We start from the raw sequence: 24,507 nt of genomic DNA on the forward strand, positions 1-24,507 counted from the left end.
CAGACAACGCTTTTCCAAGTGTCGCACGTCACGCAGCAGAGTGGCGCAGTGGAAGCGTGCTGGGCCCATAACCCAGAGGTCCGTGGATCGAAACCACGCTCTGCTAAAATTATTCTTTTTCTTGGGTGCTTCGAGCTCGATCATTAAGCCTGGGGTGCGCTGACTCAGCGTCAACAGCAAACCCTGTAAGTTCTGAAACGACGACGACGTCGTGTGGAGAATACGAGAAACACTTCCTAAGACGCAGAGTTTCTTACGATTCTGCAGCAACTACATTTCTCGATCACAACGTTAATGTCTTTTCGGGCCACACGTGCAACTTTCGCGATATAAAAATCGCACCTCCCCGGCGGGGAATCGAACCCCAGTCTCCCGCGTGACAGGCGGGGATACTAACCACTATACTACCGAGGAATACGCAATCGGTACGCACAACGCACGCACACTTATGCTTCTCAAGTAGGTGATTCATCTCAAATCTAGCGTCCCGATGCTTTCAGAGTCAGCTGCTACGAAATAAAAGTATGCCCCAGGTGAGGCTCGAACTCACAACCCCGGCATTGCTCACGGCTACTGCCTTATAAGTACCGTGCGCTAACCAATTGCGCCACTGGGGCTACAGCAGGGTGCTTTCAGTTAGCGGTATTTGCTTTGCTGCCAACCTGTTGTGGCTACCGACCCATCATACGACCGTCACCTGCGGCCATACTGCGACTTTAGCACCTGGCTACGGATGCTTCATACGATTCTTGCTTCATATGCTACACTTACAAGCATATCAACCGCTTGTCATCACCGAAAAATTGCAGAAAAACGCGCGCCTTGCCTTCTGCTACCTGTCCAACAGCGAGGGCAGATGTGTGGCAAGCTCTAAGCTATGCAGGCGCACCGTGGCCGAGCAGCTGGAGGAGAGATGCCTTCCTTGGCAGCTCCCTGCAGAGTGCGGAAGACCAGAGTGGCCGCGCCGCCGTTGTCAGTGGACGACACGCAGTTGCCGAGCCACGGAGAACACGTTGCTCTGCGATGTGTACCCGCCTCATATGGCGAAAGGCGACCAGTGGCCCTGTGGCGCAACGGATAACGCGTCTGACTACGGATCAGAAGATTCCAGGTTCGAATCCTGGCAGGGTCGGCATTTTGTTAGTTGCGGGCGCGTAGCTAGGCAGTGCATTCGAATGTTTCCACCTGCGTGGAGTGCAATGTCAATCCTGAGCATCTCGCAGCTGCATCTCGAGACGATCGTGGTAAATATCGCTTCGTGCAAGCGTCAGCGTAGCGTCAGTCGAGCAAAGTCGAGACAAGTCAAGCTGAGAGATGTTGCACAGTTAATTAAACGGTACGCGACGCAGACAACGCTTTTCCAAGTGTCGCACGTCACGCAGCAGAGTGGCGCAGTGGAAGCGTGCTGGGCCCATAACCCAGAGGTCCGTGGATCGAAACCACGCTCTGCTAAAATTATTCTTTTTCTTGGGTGCTTCGAGCTCGATCATTAAGCCTGGGGTGCGCTGACTCAGCGTCAACAGCAAACCCTGTAAGTTCTGAAACGACGACGACGTCGTGTGGAGAATACGAGAAACACTTCCTAAGACGCAGAGTTTCTTACGATTCTGCAGCAACTACATTTCTCGATCACAACGTTAATGTCTTTTCGGGCCACACGTGCAACTTTCGCGATATAAAAATCGCACCTCCCCGGCGGGGAATCGAACCCCAGTCTCCCGCGTGACAGGCGGGGATACTAACCACTATACTACCGAGGAATACGCAATCGGTACGCACAACGCACGCACACTTATGGTTCTCAAGTAGGTGATTCATCTCAAATCTAGCGTCCCGATGCTTTCAGAGTCAGCTGCTACGAAATAAAAGTATGCCCCAGGTGAGGCTCGAACTCACAACCCCGGCATTGCTCACGGCTACTGCCTTATAAGTACTGTGCGCTAACCAATTGCGCCACTGGGGCTACAGCAGGGTGCTTTCAGTTAGCGGTATTTGCTTTGCTGCCAACCTGTTGTGGCTACCGACCCATCATACGACCGTCACCTGCGGCCATACTGCGACTTTAGCACCTGGCTACGGATGCTTCATACGATTCTTGCTTCATATGCTACACTTACAAGCATATCAACCGCTTGTCATCACCGAAAAATTGCAGAAAAACGCGCGCCTTGCCTTCTGCTACCTGTCCAACAGCGAGGGCAGATGTGTGGCAAGCTCTAAGCTATGCAGGCGCACCGTGGCCGAGCAGCTGGAGGAGAGATGCCTTCCTTGGCAGCTCCCTGCAGAGTGCGGAAGACCAGAGTGGCCGCGCCGCCGTTGTCAGTGGACGACACGCAGTTGCCGAGCCACGGAGAACACGTTGCTCTGCGATGTGTACCCGCCTCATATGACGAAAGGCGACCAGTGGCCCTGTGGCGCAACGGATAACGCGTCTGACTACGGATCAGAAGATTCCAGGTTCGAATCCTGGCAGGGTCGGCATTTTGTTAGTTGCGGGCGCGTAGCTAGGCAGTGCATTCGAATGTTTCCACCTGCGTGGAGTGCAATGTCAATCCTGAGCATCTCGCAGCTGCATCTCGAGACGATCGTGGTAAATATCGCTTCGTGCAAGCGTCAGCGTAGCGTCAGTCGAGCAAAGTCGAGACAAGTCAAGCTGAGAGATGTTGCACAGTTAATTAAACGGTACGCGACGCAGACAACGCTTTTCCAAGTGTCGCACGTCACGCAGCAGAGTGGCGCAGTGGAAGCGTGCTGGGCCCATAACCCAGAGGTCCGTGGATCGAAACCACGCTCTGCTAAAATTATTCTTTTTCTTGGGTGCTTCGAGCTCGATCATTAAGCCTGGGGTGCGCTGACTCAGCGTCAACAGCAAACCCTGTAAGTTCTGAAACGACGACGACGTCGTGTGGAGAATACGAGAAACACTTCCTAAGACGCAGAGTTTCTTACGATTCTGCAGCAACTACATTTCTCGATCACAACGTTAATGTCTTTTCGGGCCACACGTGCAACTTTCGCGATATAAAAATCGCACCTCCCCGGCGGGGAATCGAACCCCGGTCTCCCGCGTGACAGGCGGGGATACTAACCACTATACTACCGAGGAATACGCAATCGGTACGCACAACGCACGCACACTTATGCTTCTCAAGTAGGTGATTCATCTCAAATCTAGCGTCCCGATGCTTTCAGAGTCAGCTGCTACGAAATAAAAGTATGCCCCAGGTGAGGCTCGAACTCACAACCCCGGCATTGCTCACGGCTACTGCCTTATAAGTACCGTGCGCTAACCAATTGCGCCACTGGGGCTACAGCAGGGTGCTTTCAGTTAGCGGTATTTGCTTTGCTGCCAACCTGTTGTGGCTACCGACCCATCATACGACCGTCACCTGCGGCCATACTGCGACTTTAGCACCTGGCTACGGATGCTTCATACGATTCTTGCTTCATATGCTACACTTACAAGCATATCAACCGCTTGTCATCACCGAAAAATTGCAGAAAAACGCGCGCCTTGCCTTCTGCTACCTGTCCAACAGCGAGGGCAGATGTGTGGCAAGCTCTAAGCTATGCAGGCGCACCGTGGCCGAGCAGCTGGAGGAGAGATGCCTTCCTTGGCAGCTCCCTGCAGAGTGCGGAAGACCAGAGTGGCCGCGCCGCCGTTGTCAGTGGACGACACGCAGTTGCCGAGCCACGGAGAACACGTTGCTCTGCGATGTGTACCCGCCTCATATGGCGAAAGGCGACCAGTGGCCCTGTGGCGCAACGGATAACGCGTCTGACTACGGTCAGAAGATTCCAGGTTAGAATCCTGGCAGGGTCGGCATTTTGTTAGTTGCGGGCGCGTAGCTAGGCAGTGCATTCGAATGTTTCCACCTGCGTGGAGTGCAATGTCAATCCTGAGCATCTCGCAGCTGCATCTCGAGACGATCGTGGTAAATATCGCTTCGTGCAAGCGTCAGCGTAGCGTCAGTCGAGCAAAGTCGAGACAAGTCAAGCTGAGAGATGTTGCACAGTTAATTAAACGGTACGCGACGCAGACAACGCTTTTCCAAGTGTCGCACGTCACGCAGCAGAGTGGCGCAGTGGAAGCGTGCTGGGCCCATAACCCAGAGGTCCGTGGATCGAAACCACGCTCTGCTAAAATTATTCTTTTTCTTGGGTGCTTCGAGCTCGATCATTAAGCCTGGGGTGCGCTGACTCAGCGTCAACAGCAAACCCTGTAAGTTCTGAAACGACGACGACGTCGTGTGGAGAATACGAGAAACACTTCCTAAGACGCAGAGTTTCTTACGATTCTGCAGCAACTACATTTCTCGATCACAACGTTAATGTCTTTTCGGGCCACACGTGCAACTTTCGCGATATAAAAATCGCACCTCCCCGGCGGGGAATCGAACCCCGGTCTCCCGCGTGACAGGCGGGGATACTAACCACTATACTACCGAGGAATACGCAATCGGTACGCACAACGCACGCACACTTATGCTTCTCAAGTAGGTGATTCATCTCAAATCTAGCGTCCCGATGCTTTCAGAGTCAGCTGCTACGAAATAAAAGTATGCCCCAGGTGAGGCTCGAACTCACAACCCCGGCATTGCTCACGGCTACTGCCTTATAAGTACCGTGCGCTAACCAATTGCGCCACTGGGGCTACAGCAGGGTGCTTTCAGTTAGCGGTATTTGCTTTGCTGCCAACCTGTTGTGGCTACCGACCCATCATACGACCGTCACCTGCGGCCATACTGCGACTTTAGCACCTGGCTACGGATGCTTCATACGATTCTTGCTTCATATGCTACACTTACAAGCATATCAACCGCTTGTCATCACCGAAAAATTGCAGAAAAACGCGCGCCTTGCCTTCTGCTACCTGTCCAACAGCGAGGGCAGATGTGTGGCAAGCTCTAAGCTATGCAGGCGCACCGTGGCCGAGCAGCTGGAGGAGAGATGCCTTCCTTGGCAGCTCCCTGCAGAGTGCGGAAGACCAGAGTGGCCGCGCCGCCGTTGTCAGTGGACGACACGCAGTTGCCGAGCCACGGAGAACACGTTGCTCTGCGATGTGTACCCGCCTCATATGGCGAAAGGCGACCAGTGGCCCTGTGGCGCAACGGATAACGCGTCTGACTACGGTCAGAAGATTCCAGGTTCGAATCCTGGCAGGGTCGGCATTTTGTTAGTTGCGGGCGCGTAGCTAGGCAGTGCATTCGAATGTTTCCACCTGCGTGGAGTGCAATGTCAATCCTGAGCATCTCGCAGCTGCATCTCGAGACGATCGTGGTAAATATCGCTTCGTGCAAGCGTCAGCGTAGCGTCAGTCGAGCAAAGTCGAGACAAGTCAAGCTGAGAGATGTTGCACAGTTAATTAAACGGTACGCGACGCAGACAACGCTTTTCCAAGTGTCGCACGTCACGCAGCAGAGTGGCGCAGTGGAAGCGTGCTGGGCCCATAACCCAGAGGTCCGTGGATCGAAACCACGCTCTGCTAAAATTATTCTTTTTCTTGGGTGCTTCGAGCTCGATCATTAAGCCTGGGGTGCGCTGACTCAGCGTCAACAGCAAACCCTGTAAGTTCTGAAACGACGACGACGTCGTGTGGAGAATACGAGAAACACTTCCTAAGACGCAGAGTTTCTTACGATTCTGCAGCAACTACATTTCTCGATCACAACGTTAATGTCTTTTCGGGCCACACGTGCAACTTTCGCGATATAAAAATCGCACCTCCCCGGCGGGGAATCGAACCCCAGTCTCCCGCGTGACAGGCGGGGATACTAACCACTATACTACCGAGGAATACGCAATCGGTACGCACAACGCACGCACACTTATGCTTCTCAAGTAGGTGATTCATCTCAAATCTAGCGTCCCGATGCTTTCAGAGTCAGCTGCTACGAAATAAAAGTATGCCCCAGGTGAGGCTCGAACTCACAACCCCGGCATTGCTCACGGCTACTGCCTTATAAGTACCGTGCGCTAACCAATTGCGCCACTGGGGCTACAGCAGGGTGCTTTCAGTTAGCGGTATTTGCTTTGCTGCCAACCTGTTGTGGCTACCGACCCATCATACGACCGTCACCTGCGGCCATACTGCGACTTTAGCACCTGGCTACGGATGCTTCATACGATTCTTGCTTCATATGCTACACTTACAAGCATATCAACCGCTTGTCATCACCGAAAAATTGCAGAAAAACGCGCGCCTTGCCTTCTGCTACCTGTCCAACAGCGAGGGCAGATGTGTGGCAAGCTCTAAGCTATGCAGGCGCACCGTGGCCGAGCAGCTGGAGGAGAGATGCCTTCCTTGGCAGCTCCCTGCAGAGTGCGGAAGACCAGAGTGGCCGCGCCGCCGTTGTCAGTGGACGACACGCAGTTGCCGAGCCACGGAGAACACGTTGCTCTGCGATGTGTACCCGCCTCATATGACGAAAGGCGACCAGTGGCCCTGTGGCGCAACGGATAACGCGTCTGACTACGGATCAGAAGATTCCAGGTTCGAATCCTGGCAGGGTCGGCATTTTGTTAGTTGCGGGCGCGTAGCTAGGCAGTGCATTCGAATGTTTCCACCTGCGTGGAGTGCAATGTCAATCCTGAGCATCTCGCAGCTGCATCTCGAGACGATCGTGGTAAATATCGCTTCGTGCAAGCGTCAGCGTAGCGTCAGTCGAGCAAAGTCGAGACAAGTCAAGCTGAGAGATGTTGCACAGTTAATTAAACGGTACGCGACGCAGACAACGCTTTTCCAAGTGTCGCACGTCACGCAGCAGAGTGGCGCAGTGGAAGCGTGCTGGGCCCATAACCCAGAGGTCCGTGGATCGAAACCACGCTCTGCTAAAATTATTCTTTTTCTTGGGTGCTTCGAGCTCGATCATTAAGCCTGGGGTGCGCTGACTCAGCGTCAACAGCAAACCCTGTAAGTTCTGAAACGACGACGACGTCGTGTGGAGAATACGAGAAACACTTCCTAAGACGCAGAGTTTCTTACGATTCTGCAGCAACTACATTTCTCGATCACAACGTTAATGTCTTTTCGGGCCACACGTGCAACTTTCGCGATATAAAAATCGCACCTCCCCGGCGGGGAATCGAACACCGGTCTCCCGCGTGACAGGCGGGGATACTAACCACTATACTACCGAGGAATACGCAATCGGTACGCACAACGCACGCACACTTATGCTTCTCAAGTAGGTGATTCATCTCAAATCTAGCGTCCCGATGCTTTCAGAGTCAGCTGCTACGAAATAAAAGTATGCCCCAGGTGAGGCTCGAACTCACAACCCCGGCATTGCTCACGGCTACTGCCTTATAAGTACCGTGCGCTAACCAATTGCGCCACTGGGGCTACAGCAGGGTGCTTTCAGTTAGCGGTATTTGCTTTGCTGCCAACCTGTTGTGGCTACCGACCCATCATACGACCGTCACCTGCGGCCATACTGCGACTTTAGCACCTGGCTACGGATGCTTCATACGATTCTTGCTTCATATGCTACACTTACAAGCATATCAACCGCTTGTCATCACCGAAAAATTGCAGAAAAACGCGCGCCTTGCCTTCTGCTACCTGTCCAACAGCGAGGGCAGATGTGTGGCAAGCTCTAAGCTATGCAGGCGCACCGTGGCCGAGCAGCTGGAGGAGAGATGCCTTCCTTGGCAGCTCCCTGCAGAGTGCGGAAGACCAGAGTGGCCGCGCCGCCGTTGTCAGTGGACGACACGCAGTTGCCGAGCCACGGAGAACACGTTGCTCTGCGATGTGTACCCGCCTCATATGGCGAAAGGCGACCAGTGGCCCTGTGGCGCAACGGATAACGCGTCTGACTACGGTCAGAAGATTCCAGGTTCGAATCCTGGCAGGGTCGGCATTTTGTTAGTTGCGGGCGCGTAGCTAGGCAGTGCATTCGAATGTTTCCACCTGCGTGGAGTGCAATGTCAATCCTGAGCATCTCGCAGCTGCATCTCGAGACGATCGTGGTAAATATCGCTTCGTGCAAGCGTCAGCGTAGCGTCAGTCGAGCAAAGTCGAGACAAGTCAAGCTGAGAGATGTTGCACAGTTAATTAAACGGTACGCGACGCAGACAACGCTTTTCCAAGTGTCGCACGTCACGCAGCAGAGTGGCGCAGTGGAAGCGTGCTGGGCCCATAACCCAGAGGTCCGTGGATCGAAACCACGCTCTGCTAAAATTATTCTTTTTCTTGGGTGCTTCGAGTTCGATCATTAAGCCTGGGGTGCGCTGACTCAGCGTCAACAGCAAACCCTGTAAGTTCTGAAACGACGACGACGTCGTGTGGAGAATACGAGAAACACTTCCTAAGACGCAGAGTTTCTTACGATTCTGCAGCAACTACATTTCTCGATCACAACGTTAATGTCTTTTCGGGCCACACGTGCAACTTTCGCGATATAAAAATCGCACCTCCCCGGCGGGGAATCGAACCCCAGTCTCCCGCGTGACAGGCGGGGATACTAACCACTATACTACCGAGGAATACGCAATCGGTACGCACAACGCACGCACACTTATGGTTCTCAAGTAGGTGATTCATCTCAAATCTAGCGTCCCGATGCTTTCAGAGTCAGCTGCTACGAAATAAAAGTATGCCCCAGGTGAGGCTCGAACTCACAACCCCGGCATTGCTCACGGCTACTGCCTTATAAGTACCGTGCGCTAACCAATTGCGCCACTGGGGCTACAGCAGGGTGCTTTCAGTTAGCGGTATTTGCTTTGCTGCCAACCTGTTGTGGCTACCGACCCATCATACGACCGTCACCTGCGGCCATACTGCGACTTTAGCACCTGGCTACGGATGCTTCATACGATTCTTGCTTCATATGCTACACTTACAAGCATATCAACCGCTTGTCATCACCGAAAAATTGCAGAAAAACGCGCGCCTTGCCTTCTGCTACCTGTCCAACAGCGAGGGCAGATGTGTGGCAAGCTCTAAGCTATGCAGGCGCACCGTGGCCGAGCAGCTGGAGGAGAGATGCCTTCCTTGGCAGCTCCCTGCAGAGTGCGGAAGACCAGAGTGGCCGCGCCGCCGTTGTCAGTGGACGACACGCAGTTGCCGAGCCACGGAGAACACGTTGCTCTGCGATGTGTACCCGCCTCATATGGCGAAAGGCGACCAGTGGCCCTGTGGCGCAACGGATAACGCGTCTGACTACGGATCAGAAGATTCCAGGTTCGAATCCTGGCAGGGTCGGCATTTTGTTAGTTGCGGGCGCGTAGCTAGGCAGTGCATTCGAATGTTTCCACCTGCGTGGAGTGCAATGTCAATCCTGAGCATCTCGCAGCTGCATCTCGAGACGATCGTGGTAAATATCGCTTCGTGCAAGCGTCAGCGTAGCGTCAGTCGAGCAAAGTCGAGACAAGTCAAGCTGAGAGATGTTGCACAGTTAATTAAACGGTACGCGACGCAGACAACGCTTTTCCAAGTGTCGCACGTCACGCAGCAGAGTGGCGCAGTGGAAGCGTGCTGGGCCCATAACCCAGAGGTCCGTGGATCGAAACCACGCTCTGCTAAAATTATTCTTTTTCTTGGGTGCTTCGAGCTCGATCATTAAGCCTGGGGTGCGCTGACTCAGCGTCAACAGCAAACCCTGTAAGTTCTGAAACGACGACGACGTCGTGTGGAGAATACGAGAAACACTTCCTAAGACGCAGAGTTTCTTACGATTCTGCAGCAACTACATTTCTCGATCACAACGTTAATGTCTTTTCGGGCCACACGTGCAACTTTCGCGATATAAAAATCGCACCTCCCCGGCGGGGAATCGAACCCCAGTCTCCCGCGTGACAGGCGGGGATACTAACCACTATACCACCGAGGAATACGCAATCGGTACGCACAACGCACGCACACTTATGCTTCTCAAGTAGGTGATTCATCTCAAATCTAGCGTCCCGATGCTTTCAGAGTCAGCTGCTACGAAATAAAAGTATGCCCCAGGTGAGGCTCGAACTCACAACCCCGGCATTGCTCACGGCTACTGCCTTATAAGTACCGTGCGCTAACCAATTGCGCCACTGGGGCTACAGCAGGGTGCTTTCAGTTAGCGGTATTTGCTTTGCTGCCAACCTGTTGTGGCTACCGACCCATCATACGACCGTCACCTGCGGCCATACTGCGACTTTAGCACCTGGCTACGGATGCTTCATACGATTCTTGCTTCATATGCTACACTTACAAGCATATCAACCGCTTGTCATCACCGAAAAATTGCAGAAAAACGCGCGCCTTGCCTTCTGCTACCTGTCCAACAGCGAGGGCAGATGTGTGGCAAGCTCTAAGCTATGCAGGCGCACCGTGGCCGAGCAGCTGGAGGAGAGATGCCTTCCTTGGCAGCTCCCTGCAGAGTGCGGAAGACCAGAGTGGCCGCGCCGCCGTTGTCAGTGGACGACACGCAGTTGCCGAGCCACGGAGAACACGTTGCTCTGCGATGTGTACCCGCCTCATATGACGAAAGGCGACCAGTGGCCCTGTGGCGCAACGGATAACGCGTCTGACTACGGATCAGAAGATTCCAGGTTCGAATCCTGGCAGGGTCGGCATTTTGTTAGTTGCGGGCGCGTAGCTAGGCAGTGCATTCGAATGTTTCCACCTGCGTGGAGTGCAATGTCAATCCTGAGCATCTCGCAGCTGCATCTCGAGACGATCGTGGTAAATATCGCTTCGTGCAAGCGTCAGCGTAGCGTCAGTCGAGCAAAGTCGAGACAAGTCAAGCTGAGAGATGTTGCACAGTTAATTAAACGGTACGCGACGCAGACAACGCTTTTCCAAGTGTCGCACGTCACGCAGCAGAGTGGCGCAGTGGAAGCGTGCTGGGCCCATAACCCAGAGGTCCGTGGATCGAAACCACGCTCTGCTAAAATTATTCTTTTTCTTGGGTGCTTCGAGCTCGATCATTAAGCCTGGGGTGCGCTGACTCAGCGTCAACAGCAAACCCTGTAAGTTCTGAAACGACGACGACGTCGTGTGGAGAATACGAGAAACACTTCCTAAGACGCAGAGTTTCTTACGATTCTGCAGCAACTACATTTCTCGATCACAACGTTAATGTCTTTTCGGGCCACACGTGCAACTTTCGCGATATAAAAATCGCACCTCCCCGGCGGGGAATCGAACCCCAGTCTCCCGCGTGACAGGCGGGGATACTAACCACTATACTACCGAGGAATACGCAATCGGTACGCACAACGCACGCACACTTATGGTTCTCAAGTAGGTGATTCATCTCAAATCTAGCGTCCCGATGCTTTCAGAGTCAGCTGCTACGAAATAAAAGTATGCCCCAGGTGAGGCTCGAACTCACAACCCCGGCATTGCTCACGGCTACTGCCTTATAAGTACCGTGCGCTAACCAATTGCGCCACTGGGGCTACAGCAGGGTGCTTTCAGTTAGCGGTATTTGCTTTGCTGCCAACCTGTTGTGGCTACCGACCCATCATACGACCGTCACCTGCGGCCATACTGCGACTTTAGCACCTGGCTACGGATGCTTCATACGATTCTTGCTTCATATGCTACACTTACAAGCATATCAACCGCTTGTCATCACCGAAAAATTGCAGAAAAACGCGCGCCTTGCCTTCTGCTACCTGTCCAACAGCGAGGGCAGATGTGTGGCAAGCTCTAAGCTATGCAGGCGCACCGTGGCCGAGCAGCTGGAGGAGAGATGCCTTCCTTGGCAGCTCCCTGCAGAGTGCGGAAGACCAGAGTGGCCGCGCCGCCGTTGTCAGTGGACGACACGCAGTTGCCGAGCCACGGAGAACACGTTGCTCTGCGATGTGTACCCGCCTCATATGGCGAAAGGCGACCAGTGGCCCTGTGGCGCAACGGATAACGCGTCTGACTACGGATCAGAAGATTCCAGGTTCGAATCCTGGCAGGGTCGGCATTTTGTTAGTTGCGGGCGCGTAGCTAGGCAGTGCATTCGAATGTTTCCACCTGCGTGGAGTGCAATGTCAATCCTGAGCATCTCGCAGCTGCATCTCGAGACGATCGTGGTAAATATCGCTTCGTGCAAGCGTCAGCGTAGCGTCAGTCGAGCAAAGTCGAGACAAGTCAAGCTGAGAGATGTTGCACAGTTAATTAAACGGTACGCGACGCAGACAACGCTTTTCCAAGTGTCGCACGTCACGCAGCAGAGTGGCGCAGTGGAAGCGTGCTGGGCCCATAACCCAGAGGTCCGTGGATCGAAACCACGCTCTGCTAAAATTATTCTTTTTCTTGGGTGCTTCGAGCTCGATCATTAAGCCTGGGGTGCGCTGACTCAGCGTCAACAGCAAACCCTGTAAGTTCTGAAACGACGACGACGTCGTGTGGAGAATACGAGAAACACTTCCTAAGACGCAGAGTTTCTTACGATTCTGCAGCAACTACATTTCTCGATCACAACGTTAATGTCTTTTCGGGCCACACGTGCAACTTTCGCGATATAAAAATCGCACCTCCCCGGCGGGGAATCGAACCCCAGTCTCCCGCGTGACAGGCGGGGATACTAACCACTATACTACCGAGGAATACGCAATCGGTACGCACAACGCACGCACACTTATGGTTCTCAAGTAGGTGATTCATCTCAAATCTAGCGTCCCGATGCTTTCAGAGTCAGCTGCTACGAAATAAAAGTATGCCCCAGGTGAGGCTCGAACTCACAACCCCGGCATTGCTCACGGCTACTGCCTTATAAGTACCGTGCGCTAACCAATTGCGCCACTGGGGCTACAGCAGGGTGCTTTCAGTTAGCGGTATTTGCTTTGCTGCCAACCTGTTGTGGCTACCGACCCATCATACGACCGTCACCTGCGGCCATACTGCGACTTTAGCACCTGGCTACGGATGCTTCATACGATTCTTGCTTCATATGCTACACTTACAAGCATATCAACCGCTTGTCATCACCGAAAAATTGCAGAAAAACGCGCGCCTTGCCTTCTGCTACCTGTCCAACAGCGAGGGCAGATGTGTGGCAAGCTCTAAGCTATGCAGGCGCACCGTGGCCGAGCAGCTGGAGGAGAGATGCCTTCCTTGGCAGCTCCCTGCAGAGTGCGGAAGACCAGAGTGGCCGCGCCGCCGTTGTCAGTGGACGACACGCAGTTGCCGAGCCACGGAGAACACGTTGCTCTGCGATGTGTACCCGCCTCATATGACGAAAGGCGACCAGTGGCCCTGTGGCGCAACGGATAACGCGTCTGACTACGGATCAGAAGATTCCAGGTTCGAATCCTGGCAGGGTCGGCATTTTGTTAGTTGCGGGCGCGTAGCTAGGCAGTGCATTCGAATGTTTCCACCTGCGTGGAGTGCAATGTCAATCCTGAGCATCTCGCAGCTGCATCTCGAGACGATCGTGGTAAATATCGCTTCGTGCAAGCGTCAGCGTAGCGTCAGTCGAGCAAAGTCGAGACAAGTCAAGCTGAGAGATGTTGCACAGTTAATTAAACGGTACGCGACGCAGACAACGCTTTTCCAAGTGTCGCACGTCACGCAGCAGAGTGGCGCAGTGGAAGCGTGCTGGGCCCATAACCCAGAGGTCCGTGGATCGAAACCACGCTCTGCTAAAATTATTCTTTTTCTTGGGTGCTTCGAGCTCGATCATTAAGCCTGGGGTGCGCTGACTCAGCGTCAACAGCAAACCCTGTAAGTTCTGAAACGACGACGACGTCGTGTGGAGAATACGAGAAACACTTCCTAAGACGCAGAGTTTCTTACGATTCTGCAGCAACTACATTTCTCGATCACAACGTTAATGTCTTTTCGGGCCACACGTGCAACTTTCGCGATATAAAAATCGCACCTCCCCGGCGGGGAATCGAACCCCGGTCTCCCGCGTGACAGGCGGGGATACTAACCACTATACTACCGAGGAATACGCAATCGGTACGCACAACGCACGCACACTTATGCTTCTCAAGTAGGTGATTCATCTCAAATCTAGCGTCCCGATGCTTTCAGAGTCAGCTGCTACGAAATAAAAGTATGCCCCAGGTGAGGCTCGAACTCACAACCCCGGCATTGCTCACGGCTACTGCCTTATAAGTACCGTGCGCTAACCAATTGCGCCACTGGGGCTACAGCAGGGTGCTTTCAGTTAGCGGTATTTGCTTTGCTGCCAACCTGTTGTGGCTACCGACCCATCATACGACCGTCACCTGCGGCCATACTGCGACTTTAGCACCTGGCTACGGATGCTTCATACGATTCTTGCTTCATATGCTACACTTACAAGCATATCAACCGCTTGTCATCACCGAAAAATTGCAGAAAAACGCGCGCCTTGCCTTCTGCTACCTGTCCAACAGCGAGGGCAGATGTGTGGCAAGCTCTAAGCTATGCAGGCGCACCGTGGCCGAGCAGCTGGAGGAGAGATGCCTTCCTTGGCAGCTCCCTGCAGAGTGCGGAAGACCAGAGTGGCCGCGCCGCCGTTGTCAGTGGACGACACGCAGTTGCCGAGCCACGGAGAACACGTTGCTCTGCGATGTGTACCCGCCTCATATGGCGAAAGGCGACCAGTGGCCCTGTGGCGCAACGGATAACGCGTCTGACTACGGTCAGAAGATTCCAGGTTAGAATCCTGGCAGGGTCGGCATTTTGTTAGTTGCGGGCGCGTAGCTAGGCAGTGCATTCGAATGTTTCCACCTGCGTGGAGTGCAATGTCAATCCTGAGCATCTCGCAGCTGCATCTCGAGACGATCGTGGTAAATATCGCTTCGTGCAAGCGTCAGCGTAGCGTCAGTCGAGCAAAGTCGAGACAAGTCAAGCTGAGAGATGTTGCACAGTTAATTAAACGGTACGCGACGCAGACAACGCTTTTCCAAGTGTCGCACGTCACGCAGCAGAGTGGCGCAGTGGAAGCGTGCTGGGCCCATAACCCAGAGGTCCGTGGATCGAAACCACGCTCTGCTAAAATTATTCTTTTTCTTGGGTGCTTCGAGCTCGATCATTAAGCCTGGGGTGCGCTGACTCAGCGTCAACAGCAAACCCTGTAAGTTCTGAAACGACGACGACGTCGTGTGGAGAATACGAGAAACACTTCCTAAGACGCAGAGTTTCTTACGATTCTGCAGCAACTACATTTCTCGATCACAACGTTAATGTCTTTTCGGGCCACACGTGCAACTTTCGCGATATAAAAATCGCACCTCCCCGGCGGGGAATCGAACCCCGGTCTCCCGCGTGACAGGCGGGGATACTAACCACTATACTACCGAGGAATACGCAATCGGTACGCACAACGCACGCACACTTATGCTTCTCAAGTAGGTGATTCATCTCAAATCTAGCGTCCCGATGCTTTCAGAGTCAGCTGCTACGAAATAAAAGTATGCCCCAGGTGAGGCTCGAACTCACAACCCCGGCATTGCTCACGGCTACTGCCTTATAAGTACCGTGCGCTAACCAATTGCGCCACTGGGGCTACAGCAGGGTGCTTTCAGTTAGCGGTATTTGCTTTGCTGCCAACCTGTTGTGGCTACCGACCCATCATACGACCGTCACCTGCGGCCATACTGCGACTTTAGCACCTGGCTACGGATGCTTCATACGATTCTTGCTTCATATGCTACACTTACAAGCATATCAACCGCTTGTCATCACCGAAAAATTGCAGAAAAACGCGCGCCTTGCCTTCTGCTACCTGTCCAACAGCGAGGGCAGATGTGTGGCAAGCTCTAAGCTATGCAGGCGCACCGTGGCCGAGCAGCTGGAGGAGAGATGCCTTCCTTGGCAGCTCCCTGCAGAGTGCGGAAGACCAGAGTGGCCGCGCCGCCGTTGTCAGTGGACGACACGCAGTTGCCGAGCCACGGAGAACACGTTGCTCTGCGATGTGTACCCGCCTCATATGGCGAAAGGCGACCAGTGGCCCTGTGGCGCAACGGATAACGCGTCTGACTACGGATCAGAAGATTCCAGGTTCGAATCCTGGCAGGGTCGGCATTTTGTTAGTTGCGGGCGCGTAGCTAGGCAGTGCATTCGAATGTTTCCACCTGCGTGGAGTGCAATGTCAATCCTGAGCATCTCGCAGCTGCATCTCGAGACGATCGTGGTAAATATCGCTTCGTGCAAGCGTCAGCGTAGCGTCAGTCGAGCAAAGTCGAGACAAGTCAAGCTGAGAGATGTTGCACAGTTAATTAAACGGTACGCGACGCAGACAACGCTTTTCCAAGTGTCGCACGTCACGCAGCAGAGTGGCGCAGTGGAAGCGTGCTGGGCCCATAACCCAGAGGTCCGTGGATCGAAACCACGCTCTGCTAAAATTATTCTTTTTCTTGGGTGCTTCGAGCTCGATCATTAAGCCTGGGGTGCGCTGACTCAGCGTCAACAGCAAACCCTGTAAGTTCTGAAACGACGACGACGTCGTGTGGAGAATACGAGAAACACTTCCTAAGACGCAGAGTTTCTTACGATTCTGCAGCAACTACATTTCTCGATCACAACGTTAATGTCTTTTCGGGCCACACGTGCAACTTTCGCGATATAAAAATCGCACCTCCCCGGCGGTGAATCGAACCCCGGTCTCCCGCGTGACAGGCGGGGATACTAACCACTATACTACCGAGGAATACGCAATCGGTACGCACAACGCACGCACACTTATGCTTCTCAAGTAGGTGATTCATCTCAAATCTAGCGTCCCGATGCTTTCAGAGTCAGCTGCTACGAAATAAAAGTATGCCCCAGGTGAGGCTCGAACTCACAACCCCGGCATTGCTCACGGCTACTGCCTTATAAGTACCGTGCGCTAACCAATTGCGCCACTGGGGCTACAGCAGGGTGCTTTCAGTTAGCGGTATTTGCTTTGCTGCCAACCTGTTGTGGCTACCGACCCATCATACGACCGTCACCTGCGGCCATACTGCGACTTTAGCACCTGGCTACGGATGCTTCATACGATTCTTGCTTCATATGCTACACTTACAAGCATATCAACCGCTTGTCATCACCGAAAAATTGCAGAAAAACGCGCGCCTTGCCTTCTGCTACCTGTCCAACAGCGAGGGCAGATGTGTGGCAAGCTCTAAGCTATGCAGGCGCACCGTGGCCGAGCAGCTGGAGGAGAGATGCCTTCCTTGGCAGCTCCCTGCAGAGTGCGGAAGACCAGAGTGGCCGCGCCGCCGTTGTCAGTGGACGACACGCAGTTGCCGAGCCACGGAGAACACGTTGCTCTGCGATGTGTACCCGCCTCATATGACGAAAGGCGACCAGTGGCCCTGTGGCGCAACGGATAACGCGTCTGACTACGGATCAGAAGATTCCAGGTTCGAATCCTGGCAGGGTCGGCATTTTGTTAGTTGCGGGCGCGTAGCTAGGCAGTGCATTCGAATGTTTCCACCTGCGTGGAGTGCAATGTCAATCCTGAGCATCTTGCAGCTGCATCTCGAGACGATCGTGGTAAATATCGCTTCGTGCAAGCGTCAGCGTAGCGTCAGTCGAGCAAAGTCGAGACAAGTCAAGCTGAGAGATGTTGCACAGTTAATTAAACGGTACGCGACGCAGACAACGCTTTTCCAAGTGTCGCACGTCACGCAGCAGAGTGGCGCAGTGGAAGCGTGCTGGGCCCATAACCCAGAGGTCCGTGGATCGAAACCACGCTCTGCTAAAATTATTCTTTTTCTTGGGTGCTTCGAGCTCGATCATTAAGCCTGGGGTGCGCTGACTCAGCGTCAACAGCAAACCCTGTAAGTTCTGAAACGACGACGACGTCGTGTGGAGAATACGAGAAACACTTCCTAAGACGCAGAGTTTCTTACGATTCTGCAGCAACTACATTTCTCGATCACAACGTTAATGTCTTTTCGGGCCACACGTGCAACTTTCGCGATATAAAAATCGCACCTCCCCGGCGGAGAATCGAACCCCGGTCTCCCGCGTGACAGGCGGGGATACTAACCACTATACTACCGAGGAATACGCAATCGGTACGCACAACGCACGCACACTTATGCTTCTCAAGTAGGTGATTCATCTCAAATCTAGCGTCCCGATGCTTTCAGAGTCAGCTGCTACGAAATAAAAGTATGCCCCAGGTGAGGCTCGAACTCACAACCCCGGCATTGCTCACGGCTACTGCCTTATAAGTACCGTGCGCTAACCAATTGCGCCACTGGGGCTACAGCAGGGTGCTTTCAGTTAGCGGTATTTGCTTTGCTGCCAACCTGTTGTGGCTACCGACCCATCATACGACCGTCACCTGCGGCCATACTGCGACTTTAGCACCTGGCTACGGATGCTTCATACGATTCTTGCTTCATATGCTACACTTACAAGCATATCAACCGCTTGTCATCACCGAAAAATTGCAGAAAAACGCGCGCCTTGCCTTCTGCTACCTGTCCAACAGCGAGGGCAGATGTGTGGCAAGCTCTAAGCTATGCAGGCGCACCGTGGCCGAGCAGCTGGAGGAGAGATGCCTTCCTTGGCAGCTCCCTGCAGAGTGCGGAAGACCAGAGTGGCCGCGCCGCCGTTGTCAGTGGACGACACGCAGTTGCCGAGCCACGGAGAACACGTTGCTCTGCGATGTGTACCCGCCTCATATGACGAAAGGCGACCAGTGGCCCTGTGGCGCAACGGATAACGCGTCTGACTACGGATCAGAAGATTCCAGGTTCGAATCCTGGCAGGGTCGGCATTTTGTTAGTTGCGGGCGCGTAGCTAGGCAGTGCATTCGAATGTTTCCACCTGCGTGGAGTGCAATGTCAATCCTGAGCATCTCGCAGCTGCATCTCGAGACGATCGTGGTAAATATCGCTTCGTGCAAGCGTCAGCGTAGCGTCAGTCGAGCAAAGTCGAGACAAGTCAAGCTGAGAGATGTTGCACAGTTAATTAAACGGTACGCGACGCAGACAACGCTTTTCCAAGTGTCGCACGTCACGCAGCAGAGTGGCGCAGTGGAAGCGTGCTGGGCCCATAACCCAGAGGTCCGTGGATCGAAACCACGCTCTGCTAAAATTATTCTTTTTCTTGGGTGCTTCGAGCTCGATCATTAAGCCTGGGGTGCGCTGACTCAGCGTCAACAGCAAACCCTGTAAGTTCTGAAACGACGACGACGTCGTGTGGAGAATACGAGAAACACTTCCTAAGACGCAGAGTTTCTTACGATTCTGCAGCAACTACATTTCTCGATCACAACGTTAATGTCTTTTCGGGCCACACGTGCAACTTTCGCGATATAAAAATCGCACCTCCCCGGCGGGGAATCGAACCCCGGTCTCCCGCGTGACAGGCGGGGATACTAACCACTATACTACCGAGGAATACGCAATCGGTACGCACAACGCACGCACACTTATGGTTCTCAAGTAGGTGATTCATCTCAAATCTAGCGTCCCGATGCTTTCAGAGTCAGCTGCTACGAAATAAAAGTATGCCCCAGGTGAGGCTCGAACTCACAACCCCGGCATTGCTCACGGCTACTGCCTTATAAGTACCGTGCGCTAACCAATTGCGCCACTGGGGCTACAGCAGGGTGCTTTCAGTTAGCGGTATTTGCTTTGCTGCCAACCTGTTGTGGCTACCGACCCATCATACGACCGTCACCTGCGGCCATACTGCGACTTTAGCACCTGGCTACGGATGCTTCATACGATTCTTGCTTCATATGCTACACTTACAAGCATATCAACCGCTTGTCATCACCGAAAAATTGCAGAAAAACGCGCGCCTTGCCTTCTGCTACCTGTCCAACAGCGAGGGCAGATGTGTGGCAAGCTCTAAGCTATGCAGGCGCACCGTGGCCGAGCAGCTGGAGGAGAGATGCCTTCCTTGGCAGCTCCCTGCAGAGTGCGGAAGACCAGAGTGGCCGCGCCGCCGTTGTCAGTGGACGACACGCAGTTGCCGAGCCACGGAGAACACGTTGCTCTGCGATGTGTACCCGCCTCATATGACGAAAGGCGAACAGTGGCCCTGTGGCGCAACGGATAACGCGTCTGACTACGGATCAGAAGATTCCAGGTTCGAATCCTGGCAGGGTCGGCATTTTGTTAGTTGCGGGCGCGTAGCTAGGCAGTGCATTCGAATGTTTCCACCTGCGTGGAGTGCAATGTCAATCCTGAGCATCTCGCAGCTGCATCTCGAGACGATCGTGGTAAATATCGCTTCGTGCAAGCGTCAGCGTAGCGTCAGTCGAGCAAAGTCGAGACAAGTCAAGCTGAGAGATGTTGCACAGTTAATTAAACGGTACGCGACGCAGACAACGCTTTTCCAAGTGTCGCACGTCACGCAGCAGAGTGGCGCAGTGGAAGCGTGCTGGGCCCATAACCCAGAGGTCCGTGGATCGAAACCACGCTCTGCTAAAATTATTCTTTTTCTTGGGTGCTTCGAGCTCGATCATTAAGCCTGGGGTGCGCTGACTCAGCGTCAACAGCAAACCCTGTAAGTTCTGAAACGACGACGACGTCGTGTGGAGAATACGAGAAACACTTCCTAAGACGCAGAGTTTCTTACGATTCTGCAGCAACTACATTTCTCGATCACAACGTTAATGTCTTTTCGGGCCACACGTGCAACTTTCGCGATATAAAAATCGCACCTCCCCGGCGGGGAATCGAACCCCAGTCTCCCGCGTGACAGGCGGGGATACTAACCACTATACTACCGAGGAATACGCAATCGGTACGCACAACGCACGCACACTTATGGTTCTCAAGTAGGTGATTCATCTCAAATCTAGCGTCCCGATGCTTTCAGAGTCAGCTGCTACGAAATAAAAGTATGCCCCAGGTGAGGCTCGAACTCACAACCCCGGCATTGCTCACGGCTACTGCCTTATAAGTACCGTGCGCTAACCAATTGCGCCACTGGGGCTACAGCAGGGTGCTTTCAGTTAGCGGTATTTGCTTTGCTGCCAACCTGTTGTGGCTACCGACCCATCATACGACCGTCACCTGCGGCCATACTGCGACTTTAGCACCTGGCTACGGATGCTTCATACGATTCTTGCTTCATATGCTACACTTACAAGCATATCAACCGCTTGTCATCACCGAAAAATTGCAGAAAAACGCGCGCCTTGCCTTCTGCTACCTGTCCAACAGCGAGGGCAGATGTGTGGCAAGCTCTAAGCTATGCAGGCGCACCGTGGCCGAGCAGCTGGAGGAGAGATGCCTTCCTTGGCAGCTCCCTGCAGAGTGCGGAAGACCAGAGTGGCCGCGCCGCCGTTGTCAGTGGACGACACGCAGTTGCCGAGCCACGGAGAACACGTTGCTCTGCGATGTGTACCCGCCTCATATGACGAAAGGCGACCAGTGGCCCTGTGGCGCAACGGATAACGCGTCTGACTACGGATCAGAAGATTCCAGGTTCGAATCCTGGCAGGGTCGGCATTTTGTTAGTTGCGGGCGCGTAGCTAGGCAGTGCATTCGAATGTTTCCACCTGCGTGGAGTGCAATGTCAATCCTGAGCATCTCGCAGCTGCATCTCGAGACGATCGTGGTAAATATCGCTTCGTGCAAGCGTCAGCGTAGCGTCAGTCGAGCAAAGTCGAGACAAGTCAAGCTGAGAGATGTTGCACAGTTAATTAAACGGTACGCGACGCAGACAACGCTTTTCCAAGTGTCGCACGTCACGCAGCAGAGTGGCGCAGTGGAAGCGTGCTGGGCCCATAACCCAGAGGTCCGTGGATCGAAACCACGCTCTGCTAAAATTATTCTTTTTCTTGGGTGCTTCGAGCTCGATCATTAAGCCTGGGGTGCGCTGACTCAGCGTCAACAGCAAACCCTGTAAGTTCTGAAACGACGACGACGTCGTGTGGAGAATACGAGAAACACTTCCTAAGACGCAGAGTTTCTTACGATTCTGCAGCAACTACATTTCTCGATCACAACGTTAATGTCTTTTCGGGCCACACGTGCAACTTTCGCGATATAAAAATCGCACCTCCCCGGCGGGGAATCGAACCCCGGTCTCCCGCGTGACAGGCGGGGATACTAACCACTATACTACCGAGGAATACGCAATCGGTACGCACAACGCACGCACACTTATGCTTCTCAAGTAGGTGATTCATCTCAAATCTAGCGTCCCGATGCTTTCAGAGTCAGCTGCTACGAAATAAAAGTATGCCCCAGGTGAGGCTCGAACTCACAACCCCGGCATTGCTCACGGCTACTGCCTTATAAGTACCGTGCGCTAACCAATTGCGCCACTGGGGCTACAGCAGGGTGCTTTCAGTTAGCGGTATTTGCTTTGCTGCCAACCTGTTGTGGCTACCGACCCATCATACGACCGTCACCTGCGGCCATACTGCGACTTTAGCACCTGGCTACGGATGCTTCATACGATTCTTGCTTCATATGCTACACTTACAAGCATATCAACCGCTTGTCATCACCGAAAAATTGCAGAAAAACGCGCGCCTTGCCTTCTGCTACCTGTCCAACAGCGAGGGCAGATGTGTGGCAAGCTCTAAGCTATGCAGGCGCACCGTGGCCGAGCAGCTGGAGGAGAGATGCCTTCCTTGGCAGCTCCCTGCAGAGTGCGGAAGACCAGAGTGGCCGCGCCGCCGTTGTCAGTGGACGACACGCAGTTGCCGAGCCACGGAGAACACGTTGCTCTGCGATGTGTACCCGCCTCATATGGCGAAAGGCGACCAGTGGCCCTGTGGCGCAACGGATAACGCGTCTGACTACGGTCAGAAGATTCCAGGTTAGAATCCTGGCAGGGTCGGCATTTTGTTAGTTGCGGGCGCGTAGCTAGGCAGTGCATTCGAATGTTTCCACCTGCGTGGAGTGCAATGTCAATCCTGAGCATCTCGCAGCTGCATCTCGAGACGATCGTGGTAAATATCGCTTCGTGCAAGCGTCAGCGTAGCGTCAGTCGAGCAAAGTCGAGACAAGTCAAGCTGAGAGATGTTGCACAGTTAATTAAACGGTACGCGACGCAGACAACGCTTTTCCAAGTGTCGCACGTCACGCAGCAGAGTGGCGCAGTGGAAGCGTGCTGGGCCCATAACCCAGAGGTCCGTGGATCGAAACCACGCTCTGCTAAAATTATTCTTTTTCTTGGGTGCTTCGAGCTCGATCATTAAGCCTGGGGTGCGCTGACTCAGCGTCAACAGCAAACCCTGTAAGTTCTGAAACGACGACGACGTCGTGTGGAGAATACGAGAAACACTTCCTAAGACGCAGAGTTTCTTACGATTCTGCAGCAACTACATTTCTCGATCACAACGTTAATGTCTTTTCGGGCCACACGTGCAACTTTCGCGATATAAAAATCGCACCTCCCCGGCGGGGAATCGAACCCCGGTCTCCCGCGTGACAGGCGGGGATACTAACCACTATACTACCGAGGAATACGCAATCGGTACGCACAACGCACGCACACTTATGCTTCTCAAGTAGGTGATTCATCTCAAATCTAGCGTCCCGATGCTTTCAGAGTCAGCTGCTACGAAATAAAAGTATGCCCCAGGTGAGGCTCGAACTCACAACCCCGGCATTGCTCACGGCTACTGCCTTATAAGTACCGTGCGCTAACCAATTGCGCCACTGGGGCTACAGCAGGGTGCTTTCAGTTAGCGGTATTTGCTTTGCTGCCAACCTGTTGTGGCTACCGACCCATCATACGACCGTCACCTGCGGCCATACTGCGACTTTAGCACCTGGCTACGGATGCTTCATACGATTCTTGCTTCATATGCTACACTTACAAGCATATCAACCGCTTGTCATCACCGAAAAATTGCAGAAAAACGCGCGCCTTGCCTTCTGCTACCTGTCCAACAGCGAGGGCAGATGTGTGGCAAGCTCTAAGCTATGCAGGCGCACCGTGGCCGAGCAGCTGGAGGAGAGATGCCTTCCTTGGCAGCTCCCTGCAGAGTGCGGAAGACCAGAGTGGCCGCGCCGCCGTTGTCAGTGGACGACACGCAGTTGCCGAGCCACGGAGAACACGTTGCTCTGCGATGTGTACCCGCCTCATATGGCGAAAGGCGACCAGTGGCCCTGTGGCGCAACGGATAACGCGTCTGACTACGGATCAGAAGATTCCAGGTTCGAATCCTGGCAGGGTCGGCATTTTGTTAGTTGCGGGCGCGTAGCTAGGCAGTGCATTCGAATGTTTCCACCTGCGTGGAGTGCAATGTCAATCCTGAGCATCTCGCAGCTGCATCTCGAGACGATCGTGGTAAATATCGCTTCGTGCAAGCGTCAGCGTAGCGTCAGTCGAGCAAAGTCGAGACAAGTCAAGCTGAGAGATGTTGCACAGTTAATTAAACGGTACGCGACGCAGACAACGCTTTTCCAAGTGTCGCACGTCACGCAGCAGAGTGGCGCAGTGGAAGCGTGCTGGGCCCATAACCCAGAGGTCCGTGGATCGAAACCACGCTCTGCTAAAATTATTCTTTTTCTTGGGTGCTTCGAGCTCGATCATTAAGCCTGGGGTGCGCTGACTCAGCGTCAACAGCAAACCCTGTAAGTTCTGAAACGACGACGACGTCGTGTGGAGAATACGAGAAACACTTCCTAAGACGCAGAGTTTCTTACGATTCTGCAGCAACTACATTTCTCGAT

At 53.6% G+C, this 24,507-nt stretch overlaps 68 non-coding genes across 68 annotated transcripts; 32 read left to right on the forward strand and 36 right to left on the reverse strand.

The window, feature by feature from the left end:
* Positions 1-34: 34 nt before the first annotated feature.
* Trnam-cau (transfer RNA methionine (anticodon CAU)) lies at positions 35-106 on the forward strand. Its single transcript has one exon. It is a non-coding gene; the product is annotated as a tRNA-Met (tRNA).
* A 236-nt stretch (positions 107-342) lies between these two features.
* On the reverse strand, positions 343-414 carry Trnad-guc (transfer RNA aspartic acid (anticodon GUC)). Its single transcript has one exon. It is a non-coding gene; the product is annotated as a tRNA-Asp (tRNA).
* Positions 415-525: 111 nt separating this feature from the next.
* On the reverse strand, positions 526-617 carry Trnai-uau (transfer RNA isoleucine (anticodon UAU)). The gene is given in 2 exon segments: positions 526-561; positions 580-617. It is a non-coding gene; the product is annotated as a tRNA-Ile (tRNA).
* A 442-nt stretch (positions 618-1,059) lies between these two features.
* Positions 1,060-1,132, forward strand: Trnar-acg (transfer RNA arginine (anticodon ACG)). Its single transcript has one exon. It is a non-coding gene; the product is annotated as a tRNA-Arg (tRNA).
* A 248-nt stretch (positions 1,133-1,380) lies between these two features.
* Trnam-cau (transfer RNA methionine (anticodon CAU)) lies at positions 1,381-1,452 on the forward strand. The gene has a single exon. It is a non-coding gene; the product is annotated as a tRNA-Met (tRNA).
* Positions 1,453-1,688: 236 nt separating this feature from the next.
* Trnad-guc (transfer RNA aspartic acid (anticodon GUC)) lies at positions 1,689-1,760 on the reverse strand. Its single transcript has one exon. It is a non-coding gene; the product is annotated as a tRNA-Asp (tRNA).
* A 111-nt stretch (positions 1,761-1,871) lies between these two features.
* Trnai-uau (transfer RNA isoleucine (anticodon UAU)) lies at positions 1,872-1,963 on the reverse strand. The gene is given in 2 exon segments: positions 1,872-1,907; positions 1,926-1,963. It is a non-coding gene; the product is annotated as a tRNA-Ile (tRNA).
* A 442-nt stretch (positions 1,964-2,405) lies between these two features.
* Positions 2,406-2,478, forward strand: Trnar-acg (transfer RNA arginine (anticodon ACG)). Its single transcript has one exon. It is a non-coding gene; the product is annotated as a tRNA-Arg (tRNA).
* A 248-nt stretch (positions 2,479-2,726) lies between these two features.
* Trnam-cau (transfer RNA methionine (anticodon CAU)) lies at positions 2,727-2,798 on the forward strand. Its single transcript has one exon. It is a non-coding gene; the product is annotated as a tRNA-Met (tRNA).
* A 236-nt stretch (positions 2,799-3,034) lies between these two features.
* On the reverse strand, positions 3,035-3,106 carry Trnad-guc (transfer RNA aspartic acid (anticodon GUC)). The gene has a single exon. It is a non-coding gene; the product is annotated as a tRNA-Asp (tRNA).
* A 111-nt stretch (positions 3,107-3,217) lies between these two features.
* On the reverse strand, positions 3,218-3,309 carry Trnai-uau (transfer RNA isoleucine (anticodon UAU)). The gene is given in 2 exon segments: positions 3,218-3,253; positions 3,272-3,309. It is a non-coding gene; the product is annotated as a tRNA-Ile (tRNA).
* A 762-nt stretch (positions 3,310-4,071) lies between these two features.
* Trnam-cau (transfer RNA methionine (anticodon CAU)) lies at positions 4,072-4,143 on the forward strand. The gene has a single exon. It is a non-coding gene; the product is annotated as a tRNA-Met (tRNA).
* Positions 4,144-4,379: 236 nt separating this feature from the next.
* Trnad-guc (transfer RNA aspartic acid (anticodon GUC)) lies at positions 4,380-4,451 on the reverse strand. The gene has a single exon. It is a non-coding gene; the product is annotated as a tRNA-Asp (tRNA).
* A 111-nt stretch (positions 4,452-4,562) lies between these two features.
* Positions 4,563-4,654, reverse strand: Trnai-uau (transfer RNA isoleucine (anticodon UAU)). The gene is given in 2 exon segments: positions 4,563-4,598; positions 4,617-4,654. It is a non-coding gene; the product is annotated as a tRNA-Ile (tRNA).
* A 762-nt stretch (positions 4,655-5,416) lies between these two features.
* Positions 5,417-5,488, forward strand: Trnam-cau (transfer RNA methionine (anticodon CAU)). Its single transcript has one exon. It is a non-coding gene; the product is annotated as a tRNA-Met (tRNA).
* Positions 5,489-5,724: 236 nt separating this feature from the next.
* On the reverse strand, positions 5,725-5,796 carry Trnad-guc (transfer RNA aspartic acid (anticodon GUC)). The gene has a single exon. It is a non-coding gene; the product is annotated as a tRNA-Asp (tRNA).
* Positions 5,797-5,907: 111 nt separating this feature from the next.
* On the reverse strand, positions 5,908-5,999 carry Trnai-uau (transfer RNA isoleucine (anticodon UAU)). Its single transcript is given in 2 exon segments — positions 5,908-5,943; positions 5,962-5,999. It is a non-coding gene; the product is annotated as a tRNA-Ile (tRNA).
* A 442-nt stretch (positions 6,000-6,441) lies between these two features.
* Positions 6,442-6,514, forward strand: Trnar-acg (transfer RNA arginine (anticodon ACG)). The gene has a single exon. It is a non-coding gene; the product is annotated as a tRNA-Arg (tRNA).
* A 248-nt stretch (positions 6,515-6,762) lies between these two features.
* On the forward strand, positions 6,763-6,834 carry Trnam-cau (transfer RNA methionine (anticodon CAU)). Its single transcript has one exon. It is a non-coding gene; the product is annotated as a tRNA-Met (tRNA).
* Positions 6,835-7,070: 236 nt separating this feature from the next.
* Trnad-guc (transfer RNA aspartic acid (anticodon GUC)) lies at positions 7,071-7,142 on the reverse strand. Its single transcript has one exon. It is a non-coding gene; the product is annotated as a tRNA-Asp (tRNA).
* A 111-nt stretch (positions 7,143-7,253) lies between these two features.
* Positions 7,254-7,345, reverse strand: Trnai-uau (transfer RNA isoleucine (anticodon UAU)). Its single transcript is given in 2 exon segments — positions 7,254-7,289; positions 7,308-7,345. It is a non-coding gene; the product is annotated as a tRNA-Ile (tRNA).
* Positions 7,346-8,107: 762 nt separating this feature from the next.
* On the forward strand, positions 8,108-8,179 carry Trnam-cau (transfer RNA methionine (anticodon CAU)). The gene has a single exon. It is a non-coding gene; the product is annotated as a tRNA-Met (tRNA).
* A 236-nt stretch (positions 8,180-8,415) lies between these two features.
* Positions 8,416-8,487, reverse strand: Trnad-guc (transfer RNA aspartic acid (anticodon GUC)). Its single transcript has one exon. It is a non-coding gene; the product is annotated as a tRNA-Asp (tRNA).
* A 111-nt stretch (positions 8,488-8,598) lies between these two features.
* On the reverse strand, positions 8,599-8,690 carry Trnai-uau (transfer RNA isoleucine (anticodon UAU)). The gene is given in 2 exon segments: positions 8,599-8,634; positions 8,653-8,690. It is a non-coding gene; the product is annotated as a tRNA-Ile (tRNA).
* Positions 8,691-9,132: 442 nt separating this feature from the next.
* Positions 9,133-9,205, forward strand: Trnar-acg (transfer RNA arginine (anticodon ACG)). Its single transcript has one exon. It is a non-coding gene; the product is annotated as a tRNA-Arg (tRNA).
* Positions 9,206-9,453: 248 nt separating this feature from the next.
* Positions 9,454-9,525, forward strand: Trnam-cau (transfer RNA methionine (anticodon CAU)). Its single transcript has one exon. It is a non-coding gene; the product is annotated as a tRNA-Met (tRNA).
* Positions 9,526-9,761: 236 nt separating this feature from the next.
* On the reverse strand, positions 9,762-9,833 carry Trnad-guc (transfer RNA aspartic acid (anticodon GUC)). Its single transcript has one exon. It is a non-coding gene; the product is annotated as a tRNA-Asp (tRNA).
* Positions 9,834-9,944: 111 nt separating this feature from the next.
* On the reverse strand, positions 9,945-10,036 carry Trnai-uau (transfer RNA isoleucine (anticodon UAU)). The gene is given in 2 exon segments: positions 9,945-9,980; positions 9,999-10,036. It is a non-coding gene; the product is annotated as a tRNA-Ile (tRNA).
* A 442-nt stretch (positions 10,037-10,478) lies between these two features.
* Positions 10,479-10,551, forward strand: Trnar-acg (transfer RNA arginine (anticodon ACG)). The gene has a single exon. It is a non-coding gene; the product is annotated as a tRNA-Arg (tRNA).
* A 248-nt stretch (positions 10,552-10,799) lies between these two features.
* Positions 10,800-10,871, forward strand: Trnam-cau (transfer RNA methionine (anticodon CAU)). Its single transcript has one exon. It is a non-coding gene; the product is annotated as a tRNA-Met (tRNA).
* Positions 10,872-11,107: 236 nt separating this feature from the next.
* Positions 11,108-11,179, reverse strand: Trnad-guc (transfer RNA aspartic acid (anticodon GUC)). Its single transcript has one exon. It is a non-coding gene; the product is annotated as a tRNA-Asp (tRNA).
* Positions 11,180-11,290: 111 nt separating this feature from the next.
* Positions 11,291-11,382, reverse strand: Trnai-uau (transfer RNA isoleucine (anticodon UAU)). Its single transcript is given in 2 exon segments — positions 11,291-11,326; positions 11,345-11,382. It is a non-coding gene; the product is annotated as a tRNA-Ile (tRNA).
* A 442-nt stretch (positions 11,383-11,824) lies between these two features.
* Positions 11,825-11,897, forward strand: Trnar-acg (transfer RNA arginine (anticodon ACG)). The gene has a single exon. It is a non-coding gene; the product is annotated as a tRNA-Arg (tRNA).
* A 248-nt stretch (positions 11,898-12,145) lies between these two features.
* Positions 12,146-12,217, forward strand: Trnam-cau (transfer RNA methionine (anticodon CAU)). The gene has a single exon. It is a non-coding gene; the product is annotated as a tRNA-Met (tRNA).
* Positions 12,218-12,453: 236 nt separating this feature from the next.
* Positions 12,454-12,525, reverse strand: Trnad-guc (transfer RNA aspartic acid (anticodon GUC)). The gene has a single exon. It is a non-coding gene; the product is annotated as a tRNA-Asp (tRNA).
* Positions 12,526-12,636: 111 nt separating this feature from the next.
* Trnai-uau (transfer RNA isoleucine (anticodon UAU)) lies at positions 12,637-12,728 on the reverse strand. The gene is given in 2 exon segments: positions 12,637-12,672; positions 12,691-12,728. It is a non-coding gene; the product is annotated as a tRNA-Ile (tRNA).
* Positions 12,729-13,170: 442 nt separating this feature from the next.
* Positions 13,171-13,243, forward strand: Trnar-acg (transfer RNA arginine (anticodon ACG)). Its single transcript has one exon. It is a non-coding gene; the product is annotated as a tRNA-Arg (tRNA).
* A 248-nt stretch (positions 13,244-13,491) lies between these two features.
* On the forward strand, positions 13,492-13,563 carry Trnam-cau (transfer RNA methionine (anticodon CAU)). Its single transcript has one exon. It is a non-coding gene; the product is annotated as a tRNA-Met (tRNA).
* Positions 13,564-13,799: 236 nt separating this feature from the next.
* Positions 13,800-13,871, reverse strand: Trnad-guc (transfer RNA aspartic acid (anticodon GUC)). Its single transcript has one exon. It is a non-coding gene; the product is annotated as a tRNA-Asp (tRNA).
* A 111-nt stretch (positions 13,872-13,982) lies between these two features.
* Trnai-uau (transfer RNA isoleucine (anticodon UAU)) lies at positions 13,983-14,074 on the reverse strand. The gene is given in 2 exon segments: positions 13,983-14,018; positions 14,037-14,074. It is a non-coding gene; the product is annotated as a tRNA-Ile (tRNA).
* Positions 14,075-14,836: 762 nt separating this feature from the next.
* Positions 14,837-14,908, forward strand: Trnam-cau (transfer RNA methionine (anticodon CAU)). The gene has a single exon. It is a non-coding gene; the product is annotated as a tRNA-Met (tRNA).
* Positions 14,909-15,144: 236 nt separating this feature from the next.
* Trnad-guc (transfer RNA aspartic acid (anticodon GUC)) lies at positions 15,145-15,216 on the reverse strand. The gene has a single exon. It is a non-coding gene; the product is annotated as a tRNA-Asp (tRNA).
* Positions 15,217-15,327: 111 nt separating this feature from the next.
* On the reverse strand, positions 15,328-15,419 carry Trnai-uau (transfer RNA isoleucine (anticodon UAU)). Its single transcript is given in 2 exon segments — positions 15,328-15,363; positions 15,382-15,419. It is a non-coding gene; the product is annotated as a tRNA-Ile (tRNA).
* A 442-nt stretch (positions 15,420-15,861) lies between these two features.
* On the forward strand, positions 15,862-15,934 carry Trnar-acg (transfer RNA arginine (anticodon ACG)). The gene has a single exon. It is a non-coding gene; the product is annotated as a tRNA-Arg (tRNA).
* A 248-nt stretch (positions 15,935-16,182) lies between these two features.
* Trnam-cau (transfer RNA methionine (anticodon CAU)) lies at positions 16,183-16,254 on the forward strand. The gene has a single exon. It is a non-coding gene; the product is annotated as a tRNA-Met (tRNA).
* A 236-nt stretch (positions 16,255-16,490) lies between these two features.
* Positions 16,491-16,562, reverse strand: Trnad-guc (transfer RNA aspartic acid (anticodon GUC)). The gene has a single exon. It is a non-coding gene; the product is annotated as a tRNA-Asp (tRNA).
* A 111-nt stretch (positions 16,563-16,673) lies between these two features.
* Trnai-uau (transfer RNA isoleucine (anticodon UAU)) lies at positions 16,674-16,765 on the reverse strand. The gene is given in 2 exon segments: positions 16,674-16,709; positions 16,728-16,765. It is a non-coding gene; the product is annotated as a tRNA-Ile (tRNA).
* A 442-nt stretch (positions 16,766-17,207) lies between these two features.
* Trnar-acg (transfer RNA arginine (anticodon ACG)) lies at positions 17,208-17,280 on the forward strand. The gene has a single exon. It is a non-coding gene; the product is annotated as a tRNA-Arg (tRNA).
* A 248-nt stretch (positions 17,281-17,528) lies between these two features.
* On the forward strand, positions 17,529-17,600 carry Trnam-cau (transfer RNA methionine (anticodon CAU)). The gene has a single exon. It is a non-coding gene; the product is annotated as a tRNA-Met (tRNA).
* Positions 17,601-17,836: 236 nt separating this feature from the next.
* Trnad-guc (transfer RNA aspartic acid (anticodon GUC)) lies at positions 17,837-17,908 on the reverse strand. Its single transcript has one exon. It is a non-coding gene; the product is annotated as a tRNA-Asp (tRNA).
* A 111-nt stretch (positions 17,909-18,019) lies between these two features.
* On the reverse strand, positions 18,020-18,111 carry Trnai-uau (transfer RNA isoleucine (anticodon UAU)). Its single transcript is given in 2 exon segments — positions 18,020-18,055; positions 18,074-18,111. It is a non-coding gene; the product is annotated as a tRNA-Ile (tRNA).
* Positions 18,112-18,553: 442 nt separating this feature from the next.
* Positions 18,554-18,626, forward strand: Trnar-acg (transfer RNA arginine (anticodon ACG)). The gene has a single exon. It is a non-coding gene; the product is annotated as a tRNA-Arg (tRNA).
* A 248-nt stretch (positions 18,627-18,874) lies between these two features.
* On the forward strand, positions 18,875-18,946 carry Trnam-cau (transfer RNA methionine (anticodon CAU)). Its single transcript has one exon. It is a non-coding gene; the product is annotated as a tRNA-Met (tRNA).
* Positions 18,947-19,182: 236 nt separating this feature from the next.
* On the reverse strand, positions 19,183-19,254 carry Trnad-guc (transfer RNA aspartic acid (anticodon GUC)). The gene has a single exon. It is a non-coding gene; the product is annotated as a tRNA-Asp (tRNA).
* A 111-nt stretch (positions 19,255-19,365) lies between these two features.
* On the reverse strand, positions 19,366-19,457 carry Trnai-uau (transfer RNA isoleucine (anticodon UAU)). Its single transcript is given in 2 exon segments — positions 19,366-19,401; positions 19,420-19,457. It is a non-coding gene; the product is annotated as a tRNA-Ile (tRNA).
* A 442-nt stretch (positions 19,458-19,899) lies between these two features.
* Trnar-acg (transfer RNA arginine (anticodon ACG)) lies at positions 19,900-19,972 on the forward strand. Its single transcript has one exon. It is a non-coding gene; the product is annotated as a tRNA-Arg (tRNA).
* A 248-nt stretch (positions 19,973-20,220) lies between these two features.
* Trnam-cau (transfer RNA methionine (anticodon CAU)) lies at positions 20,221-20,292 on the forward strand. Its single transcript has one exon. It is a non-coding gene; the product is annotated as a tRNA-Met (tRNA).
* Positions 20,293-20,528: 236 nt separating this feature from the next.
* On the reverse strand, positions 20,529-20,600 carry Trnad-guc (transfer RNA aspartic acid (anticodon GUC)). The gene has a single exon. It is a non-coding gene; the product is annotated as a tRNA-Asp (tRNA).
* A 111-nt stretch (positions 20,601-20,711) lies between these two features.
* Positions 20,712-20,803, reverse strand: Trnai-uau (transfer RNA isoleucine (anticodon UAU)). Its single transcript is given in 2 exon segments — positions 20,712-20,747; positions 20,766-20,803. It is a non-coding gene; the product is annotated as a tRNA-Ile (tRNA).
* A 442-nt stretch (positions 20,804-21,245) lies between these two features.
* Trnar-acg (transfer RNA arginine (anticodon ACG)) lies at positions 21,246-21,318 on the forward strand. The gene has a single exon. It is a non-coding gene; the product is annotated as a tRNA-Arg (tRNA).
* A 248-nt stretch (positions 21,319-21,566) lies between these two features.
* Trnam-cau (transfer RNA methionine (anticodon CAU)) lies at positions 21,567-21,638 on the forward strand. The gene has a single exon. It is a non-coding gene; the product is annotated as a tRNA-Met (tRNA).
* Positions 21,639-21,874: 236 nt separating this feature from the next.
* Trnad-guc (transfer RNA aspartic acid (anticodon GUC)) lies at positions 21,875-21,946 on the reverse strand. The gene has a single exon. It is a non-coding gene; the product is annotated as a tRNA-Asp (tRNA).
* Positions 21,947-22,057: 111 nt separating this feature from the next.
* Positions 22,058-22,149, reverse strand: Trnai-uau (transfer RNA isoleucine (anticodon UAU)). Its single transcript is given in 2 exon segments — positions 22,058-22,093; positions 22,112-22,149. It is a non-coding gene; the product is annotated as a tRNA-Ile (tRNA).
* A 762-nt stretch (positions 22,150-22,911) lies between these two features.
* Positions 22,912-22,983, forward strand: Trnam-cau (transfer RNA methionine (anticodon CAU)). Its single transcript has one exon. It is a non-coding gene; the product is annotated as a tRNA-Met (tRNA).
* Positions 22,984-23,219: 236 nt separating this feature from the next.
* Trnad-guc (transfer RNA aspartic acid (anticodon GUC)) lies at positions 23,220-23,291 on the reverse strand. The gene has a single exon. It is a non-coding gene; the product is annotated as a tRNA-Asp (tRNA).
* A 111-nt stretch (positions 23,292-23,402) lies between these two features.
* Trnai-uau (transfer RNA isoleucine (anticodon UAU)) lies at positions 23,403-23,494 on the reverse strand. The gene is given in 2 exon segments: positions 23,403-23,438; positions 23,457-23,494. It is a non-coding gene; the product is annotated as a tRNA-Ile (tRNA).
* Positions 23,495-23,936: 442 nt separating this feature from the next.
* Positions 23,937-24,009, forward strand: Trnar-acg (transfer RNA arginine (anticodon ACG)). The gene has a single exon. It is a non-coding gene; the product is annotated as a tRNA-Arg (tRNA).
* A 248-nt stretch (positions 24,010-24,257) lies between these two features.
* On the forward strand, positions 24,258-24,329 carry Trnam-cau (transfer RNA methionine (anticodon CAU)). Its single transcript has one exon. It is a non-coding gene; the product is annotated as a tRNA-Met (tRNA).
* Positions 24,330-24,507: the final 178 nt, after the last annotated feature.

Source organism: Schistocerca cancellata, chromosome 9, assembly GCF_023864275.1.
Source record: "Schistocerca cancellata isolate TAMUIC-IGC-003103 chromosome 9, iqSchCanc2.1, whole genome shotgun sequence".
NCBI lineage: Eukaryota > Metazoa > Arthropoda > Insecta > Orthoptera > Acrididae > Schistocerca > Schistocerca cancellata.